The sequence below is a fragment of the Eretmochelys imbricata genome, chromosome 9 (assembly GCF_965152235.1).
Source record: "Eretmochelys imbricata isolate rEreImb1 chromosome 9, rEreImb1.hap1, whole genome shotgun sequence".
Lineage (NCBI taxonomy): Eukaryota > Metazoa > Chordata > Testudines > Cheloniidae > Eretmochelys > Eretmochelys imbricata.
In genome coordinates this window covers 4,925,686-4,933,577 of record NC_135580.1, presented here as the reverse complement: position 1 = coordinate 4,933,577, position 7,892 = coordinate 4,925,686, and the positions used below count along the sequence as shown (strand labels likewise).

General features: G+C 41.4%; 1 pseudogene; it reads left to right on the top strand.

The window, feature by feature from the left end:
- The first annotated feature begins 1,603 nt into the window (after positions 1–1,603).
- On the top strand, positions 1,604–1,701 carry LOC144270695 (U6 spliceosomal RNA; annotated as a pseudogene).
- Positions 1,702–7,892: the final 6,191 nt, after the last annotated feature.

The following is a 7,892-nucleotide window of genomic DNA, read 5'->3' as shown; positions in this document are numbered from 1 at the left end:
CCCGAGTCCAAAGGAACCGAATGCCGAGACATAACATTATTAAATTAGAGGTTATATAACAAGTCTTATAGCGAGGAAGCTCTTTGGTTCTATTAACAAAATCCTGCGTTACTGATACGGCCGATCTCTAAAGAAAACAAGGAATAAAGAAAAGAATGTTTTTGTCCTCCCCTTAGCTTAAATCCCCTGTCATTCTGAGATGTGTTTTCCCATACATAACACCATCTCTGGCTGTTAAAACTACAATTATAAAGCAAGCAAACAAGGGAGTAATCTCTACAATTACATCACAGAATGTTCAGCCTGATTGTTTTAAAACCTCAGTGGTGTTCTTTACAGCTTTGAACCACTTACATTTTTGTGTCTGAAGAATTCTATTCAAGGGTCAGGAGGGGTTTCTATTACCAAGAGACCATTCCCACATATCAAGCTCTGAGATTTGCTCCTCAAAGGCCCCTGTCCAATAAAGATGGTTAGAAACCAGCTCCCCTGATCCGAACACCCCCAAACTTTGGGAAAGTTCCTAAGGGGACCAAACATTGCCTCTGTTCCCTATTTGTGAAATGGGGACAACACTACTTCCCAGGGTGTTGAGGATAAATACCTTAAAAAGATTGTAAAGCATTTTGAGATTTACTGATGTAAAGCACTTGTATAAGAAATAGGGATTATTATTATGATTATTATTTATTATTTAAGAGTCTCTCTTCATAACCCATAACGTGATGCATCAACCTTAAATGGATTTAATTAGAAGTTGGGATGGATTTTCATCATTCCCCTCCTTTCCATTGTTAAAACGCTGAGGTTTTTCTCATGGGATCAGTGGATGTTGGAAGTGCCATGTATCACAAATGGAATACCTTTAATTAAAGGGGGGAAAGGGGAAGAGTAAATTTAGGATTCAAGTATCTAATCCAGCGGTCCCCAAACTTTTGAGACTCACCCCCCCTTACTCCTGTCACAGAGCTGGGGCTGGGAGCGGGGCTGTGGCTCCAGGAGGGAAGGGGACGTGGACAGGGGTAAGGGGGCAGAGGCTGGGGCCAGGAACAGAGCCACAGACAGTGGCCGAGGCTGGTGTGGGGCCGGGAGCAGAGTCGCACTGAGGCTGGGGACAGGCCAGGTTTGGGGCTGGGAGCCAGGGATGCAGCTGGGGCTGGGGAGGGGCTGGGTGTCACGTGCTCCTCACCCCCCACCCATTCTCCTCCTTTGAGGGCTGGCCCAGGCTGTCATGTCCCCCTGGACATTCCTCCATGCCCACCTAGAGGGGCGCGCCCCGCAGTATGGGGACCTCTGGTCTAATCTATTGTTTTGATATCACACTTGTGACTGTGGCAGAGTGCCTGATGTCAGGGAGAGAACGCTTTGCACTTCCAATACATTTTTCAAGCTGTACTGGACTTCTATGGTGCATCTTCACCCCACAGTATTGCAACAGGATGACGATGATGATGCATCATCATGTCGTGAGCCAACGTCCTCCCATAAATGTCATGATGGGTTGATGCAGTGTTGCAGCTGTGTCAGTCCCAGGATATTAGAGGAACAAGGTGAGTGAGGTGACCAGCTTCTGTTGGTGAGAGAGATGAGCTTTTGAAAGCTGGTCCAATAAAAGATATAGACTAAAATTGGAACAATAGAAGATTAGCATGGCCCCTGAACAAGGATGACACACACATTTGTGAAGTGTTTTCACCATGTCTCTCTGTGATAGGTTGATGTCATTTTTGCCTCCAAAGAGCAAATGGGGAAAATGGTGGCTCCTCTTGGTCTTTCCAGCTAAATATGCCAAATTATGCCTGGCCCTGCATTAGATGCTCAAAAGAGGGAAGGAAGAGAGGGCATGCAAGAGACCTTTTCTGCCAACGTACCAGCGTGTAGGACGTAGGGTCCAGGTGCTGGGGAGTACAGGTGTAGCAAGTCATGCTTTTACACTGGGGATCTCCATAGCTAAAGCATGAGCTGCTTTAGTTTGAGCTAAAGAGCCAGGGGCTCCTCAGAAGGGCCTGTAACAGACTCATATCATAGATTTGTAGATTCCAAGGCCAGAGGGACCATTGTGATAATCTAGTCTAACCTCCTGCAAAGCACAGGCCATAGGACTTCCTGAACTAATTCTAAAGCAGATCTTTCAGAAAAACATCCAATCTCGATTTTTAAATTCTCAGTTATGGAAAACCCACCACATCCTTTGGTAAGTTGTTCCAAGGACTGTTAAAATGTTGTGCCATATTTTTAGTTTGAGTTTGTCTTGCTTCAACTTCTAGCCATTGGCTCTTGTTAGACCTTTGTCTGCTAGACTGAAGAGCCCCTTATCAGTTTTTTTTTCCCTATCTAGGTACTAAGACTGTGATCAAGTCATCCCTTAGTCTTCTTTATGTTGAACTAACTAGATGGAGCTCCTTGACTCTATCCCTAAAAGGCATATTTTCTTCTGTGGAATGGGCACAGAAGTGGACCTGCAACACACATGGAACAGTGGGTTACACAAGGTGTAGGTGTGGGAAACCAGTGTGGCCTGGAGTGCTGGTAGGTCCCAGCAGGCATTTCTGGGTAGGGAATGGTCCCGTCTCCCAGTGCACACCAGCAAGCAGCTGTAAAGATGAGTGCAGACCACAGCTTTCCAACCGGTGTTGCAAGAGACATGGCATACACTGGTGTCCTCTGGGATCCAAGCAGGAGTTAGGGTTTCCACAGTCATCCTGCCTCCTTTTGTTCCTCTCCTGAGCACGGTGATCCCTCCTCCTCCAGTGAATGTATCCATCATGTCACCCCTTAGCTCCCTGACCAGACCAGATAGATGGAATTCCTTTGAGATGAGGAGCAAAGAGGTAACAGAGTATGATTCTGTTGGTTGCAAACGCCTGATGCTTTCAGCTGAATTAATGAGTGTCTCAGCTTTTCCTCCTTTACAGGTAGGGAAAGATGGTTTCCCTTTACTCCTGCAAGTGAATTCTGTTGAAATGGATCTTAACCACGGCTTCACTCCATTATCTGAAGGGGGCAAAATCCCAGAGAGGGAGAGGAATATTTCAGGGTGGTTTCAAAAGGTGGTTGAACTAGGAGTAACCTGATCAAATTTACAAGGAAAATGTCTGATGAATGTCAGAAAATAATTGACAGCTCTTAGATTATAGACTAGTTTCCTAAGGGAGAAGATAAAAGCCCCATCACTTGAGCCATTTAATCCTAGACTAGGCGAAGCACTGAGAATATACTGTAGCAAGATGGATAAAAATTGATTTAAATTAAATGCAGGTTTATTTTTTAAAACATAAACCTATTTATAATTTAATTCTGAAATTGGCATCCTATATGAAGGCCTACATTTAAATATATATTACAGATATTATAAAAATTAAGTAGTACATGTTTCCTGCCAAGTTTTAAAGAGAGTCTGACCACTGGATTGGGGGAAGTCACTGGTTAAACACCTTAAACTCATTTGTTGAAGTGCTAAATCAGCTTTTAACAGCAGTAGTCTCTTCTGCAGCTGCACAGAATATTTTTTTTAGGTGTTTATTCAATTAGCTCACTTCAATAACTAAGGTCATTCAAAGTTGAGAAATCAATTTCCAGTTGAAAAAGCAGGAATGCTTGTTTTCTGCTTCCAACCTATAAATAACTAGCTGTGAAAGGATGAGATCTACCAGTTCTAAAACCTTGAATGACATGCTCACCGGAAACAATCAGTTCAATTCATTAACTACAGATACTTCCTTTGTTTAATAGATCAGTTAGTCTTAAATGCAAAACATGTTTTGATAAACAATTTTTTCTTGTGTATCAAGCACATGTAAGGTAGTTTTATTTAATTACAAAAAAAAAAATGAGAATGCTGTTCTTGTGCATTTTTAATTGAATTTGAATTTCTATCCAAATAGAGCTTGATATAAATCACAAGTAAAAAATATTCATCACCTACTAAATAAGAAATGCACCGTTCACCATTTTCTAACAAAATAAAAAATGTAAAAATTAAGAATCTACATAAATGAAAGTGGAGCTATATAATTTTTAAATGTGCATAGATAATATAATGTATCCTCCTGGTTAACAAAGAGAGTAACCAAATTAGTGTAAAGCCTCCATTTAATTGCAAATCAACATGGTTTTAATAGTTACCAAGCCATGAGAATCAACCTTTCTTTAGGAAAATAAGTGAAGTACAAATACAAAACAGTTAAAATCAACGATTTTAATGGTTTCCTGCTTGCTGATTGAAACTGATTATTTAAATTGCTTTCATTTAAATCAATACATCCTGCATTGTAAGGAGGAATCCTCCATTAGCCAGAAAGGGGTGTGAAATGGATGGACAAGGTACAGTAGAACCTCGGAATTACGAACACCTTGGGAATGGAGGTTGTTCGTAACCCTGAAATATTCATAACTCTGAACAAAACGTTATGGTGGTTCTTTCAAAAGTTTACAGCTGAACAGTGACTTAATGCAGCTTTGAAACTTTACTATGCAGAAGAAGAATGTATTATAATTTATTTATAATATCCCTTTATTTTTTTAGTAGTTTACATTTAACAGAGTACTGTACTGTATTTGCTTTTTTATTTTTATTTATTTATTTTTTGTTGCTGCTGCTGCTGCCTGATTGTGTACTTCTGGTTCCAAATGAGGCGTGTGGTTGACTGGTCATTTCGTAACTCTGGTGTTTGTAACTATCCTAACATGCTTTTTCTGTCTCTGGTTGTTGATTCTATTAATACAACTGTTCCACGTGATGTGGGATCTTGACAACTTGCAAGAAATGCCAATGGTGGGTTGGATGCGGTGTCGTAGCTGTGTCGGTCCTAGGATATGACAGAGACAAGGTGGGTGAGGTAATATCTTTTATTAGACCAACTTCTGTGGTGAACCAATACAAGATCTTACCCAACCAACCATGTCTCTCTAATGATGGGGTGGCAAAGTTATCTCCCTGGGATGTATTTGAAGATGGAAGGGATGAATGGTTAAGGCTCCTGTGTGTTCCCCCTTTGCTCATGATGATGTTATCATCTCAAAGCCTGGAAATTTAGCTGTTCAGCGAACGAAACAGAACACAGGTTTCAAATGGATCAGAAGGAATTGTCTAAGAAATGAAAGAAATAACATGAAGCCACAGCCCATTGGGACGAATACCGTGCTCCTGGTTGATTCAGGAAATGTTGATGTTTGTATAGCTACAATAGAACTAATGGCCATTGAGAGCTGTCTCAGGTGGAAAGATTTAATCTCTCTGAAGCATCCGGAACCATAAACTCACTGAACATTAAATCTCACCATATGAGGGTAAATCCATCCTCATCATCGTATCCACTCATTATACTCCACACCTGAACATAGACATTATATGAAGAACATACCCTCATATCTCAATGTCTGTACTTTGCCCTGTTAACCTTTTACCCCCCAATCGGGGATATTTCAGATTATGTATTCTTTACGCCATCCGATCCTAAACCGAACTTCGCACCCCTGGATAATCTGTTTGTTACTCCCTGATAACCAGAAACTTCTACACTTAAACTCTGTACCGTTTTCTTTTTATTTTAACTTCATCTTAATAAAATTCTTAAATCTGGGAGGATGATGGTAACCAATCAGTCCATGAAAATGTGAAGCATGGTGATACTTAGCTTTTCTATTGTGCTTGTTAATCTGTGGATCTCAGTGCTTCACAAAGGAAAGTTTATTTTGTGATATAAGGTTTACCACATTTATTTGTTTACTCGCTGATTCCCATATGGTCTCCCATTCATTGGAGAAGGAAGGTCTTTTGGTTAAGAGCACAGAACTAAATCTTAGAAAGTGAGATGGATTTGGAAATAGAATCCCAAGACTTTGTGACATCAGGTGAGTCATTTACCTCTCTGTTTTTCCACCTGGGAAAATATTTACATATTATAATCTAATCCCCAGTCACCGGATCAGGCCCTATTTTATTTGTCCAGTTGTCTAGCCTCAGAATACTGTGTGGCTTGATTTGTTGTTGGCAAAGAGCTTTGAGATCCTTGGATTGAACTTGCTATGTAAGTGAAAAACATTATATATATGCGTTGGAGAGGTTCAGTTGTACTAGCTGTGACAAATGCGAGGGTGCTCGTTAAAAATGATTAATATTGTGACAGACCCAGATACCAGTGTGGTGTGTGTACCAAAGAATGGAATGGATATTTCACCCTAGGGGTCTTGCTGGGTGGCTCTTTCTACTAGTCACCTGATCGCTTACACTTGAGTGATTATGAGAAAATGCCAGAGTGTATAGCATTAATGGCTCTAGTCTGCTCCCCTTGGGGAACACCGGAACTATTTTGAACAGGGTGAGTAGGAAAATGAGAACAAGGCTGTGTCCTACAGACACACAGGAGGATCTGGCTTGCTAGGAGAATGTAAACTGGTTCTATTCTGTTTCTGTAGCCGAAGGGGAAAGCTGATCTAACTTAGCTTGCAGCGAGGTGCAAGAGTAGTTGAGACTAAATATGCATGTAGAGTGTATGTTTGCTGCAAAATCTTTCTCTCTAATGTTTTCTTGCAACGGCAATATGAGTGGCCCAAGCCATTCTGCCTCCCAGGGTGGAAAACATTTTCAGTGCCCACCCAGCCCCCAGCAGCTGAGGAGAAAATGAACTCACAACCGGGCAGTTGGTGAAGTTTTAAATTAAAAAAAAAAAAAAAAAAAAAAAGAAAAGAAAGCCAGCTAATCAGAGCAGAAATCCCCTGGAAGTTGGCACCCTGCATGACCACCCTGCTCGCACGCCCCTAGAATCAGCCATCACTGCTAAATAAAAAACACATGTGTTTTAGGAAGGCTGTGGGTCACTGTCACTTGTCATGGGTTCTGAAAAGGAGGAAACACAGGTGCTTGAAACCCAGTGAGGCCTGCAGGTTGATAGGCAGTTGGTATACAGGGCAGTCCCAGTCTAAGAGTGAAAGAACTGCCAGATTCCATGCTATGACAGGTAAAGGCAAGAGGCCAAACACTTGAGAAGGGAAAAATGAGAGACCAGAAAATGGCAGAGGTGGAAATAGTTTCATAACCATAATGCTGACATTTGGACAGATAATGGAGATACTTTCTAAAAAGTCTTTTTCAGTAGACATGAGTGTGACCCAAGGACCTATGGATGCCGAGTGGTAGAGGGTACAGAGGGACAGGGAATCCCCTGAATTCACCAAAAGAATGTCATGTAAGGTCTCTAAAGAAAGCTTGCGTCATACTGGTCATCAGAAACATTGTAAGATGTATGTATGGAAAGTATGAGACAAGTTTTGTGTATATATACTGGAAATTACATTGCCTCTATATAAATCCATGGTACGCCTACATCTTGAATACTGCGTGTAGATCTGGTCACCCCATCTCAAAAAAGATATATTGGAATGGGAAAAGGTAGAGAAAAGGGAAACAAAAATGAATGGGAGTATGGAACAGCTTCCATATGAGGAGCGATTAATAGGACTGAGACTTTCCAGCTAGGAAAATAGATGACTAAGGCGGGTTATGGTAAAGGTCTATAAAATCATGACTGGTGTGGAGAAAGTAAATAAGGAAGTGTTATTTACTCCTCCTCATAACAGAAGAACTAGGGGTCACCAAATGAAATGAATAGGCAGCAGGTTTACAACAAACAAAAGGAAGTATTTCTTCAGACAATGCACAGTCAACCTGTGGAACTTTGCCAGAGGATCTTGTGAAGGCCAAGACTATAACAGGGTTCATAGATAAATTCATGGAGGATAGGTCCATCACTGGCTACTAACCAGGATGGGCAGGGATGGTTTCCCTGGCCTCTGTTTGCCAGAAGTTGGGAATGGGTGACAGGGGATGGATCACCTGATGATTACCTGTTCTGTTCATTCACTCTGGAAGATGGGACGCTGGGCTGAATGGA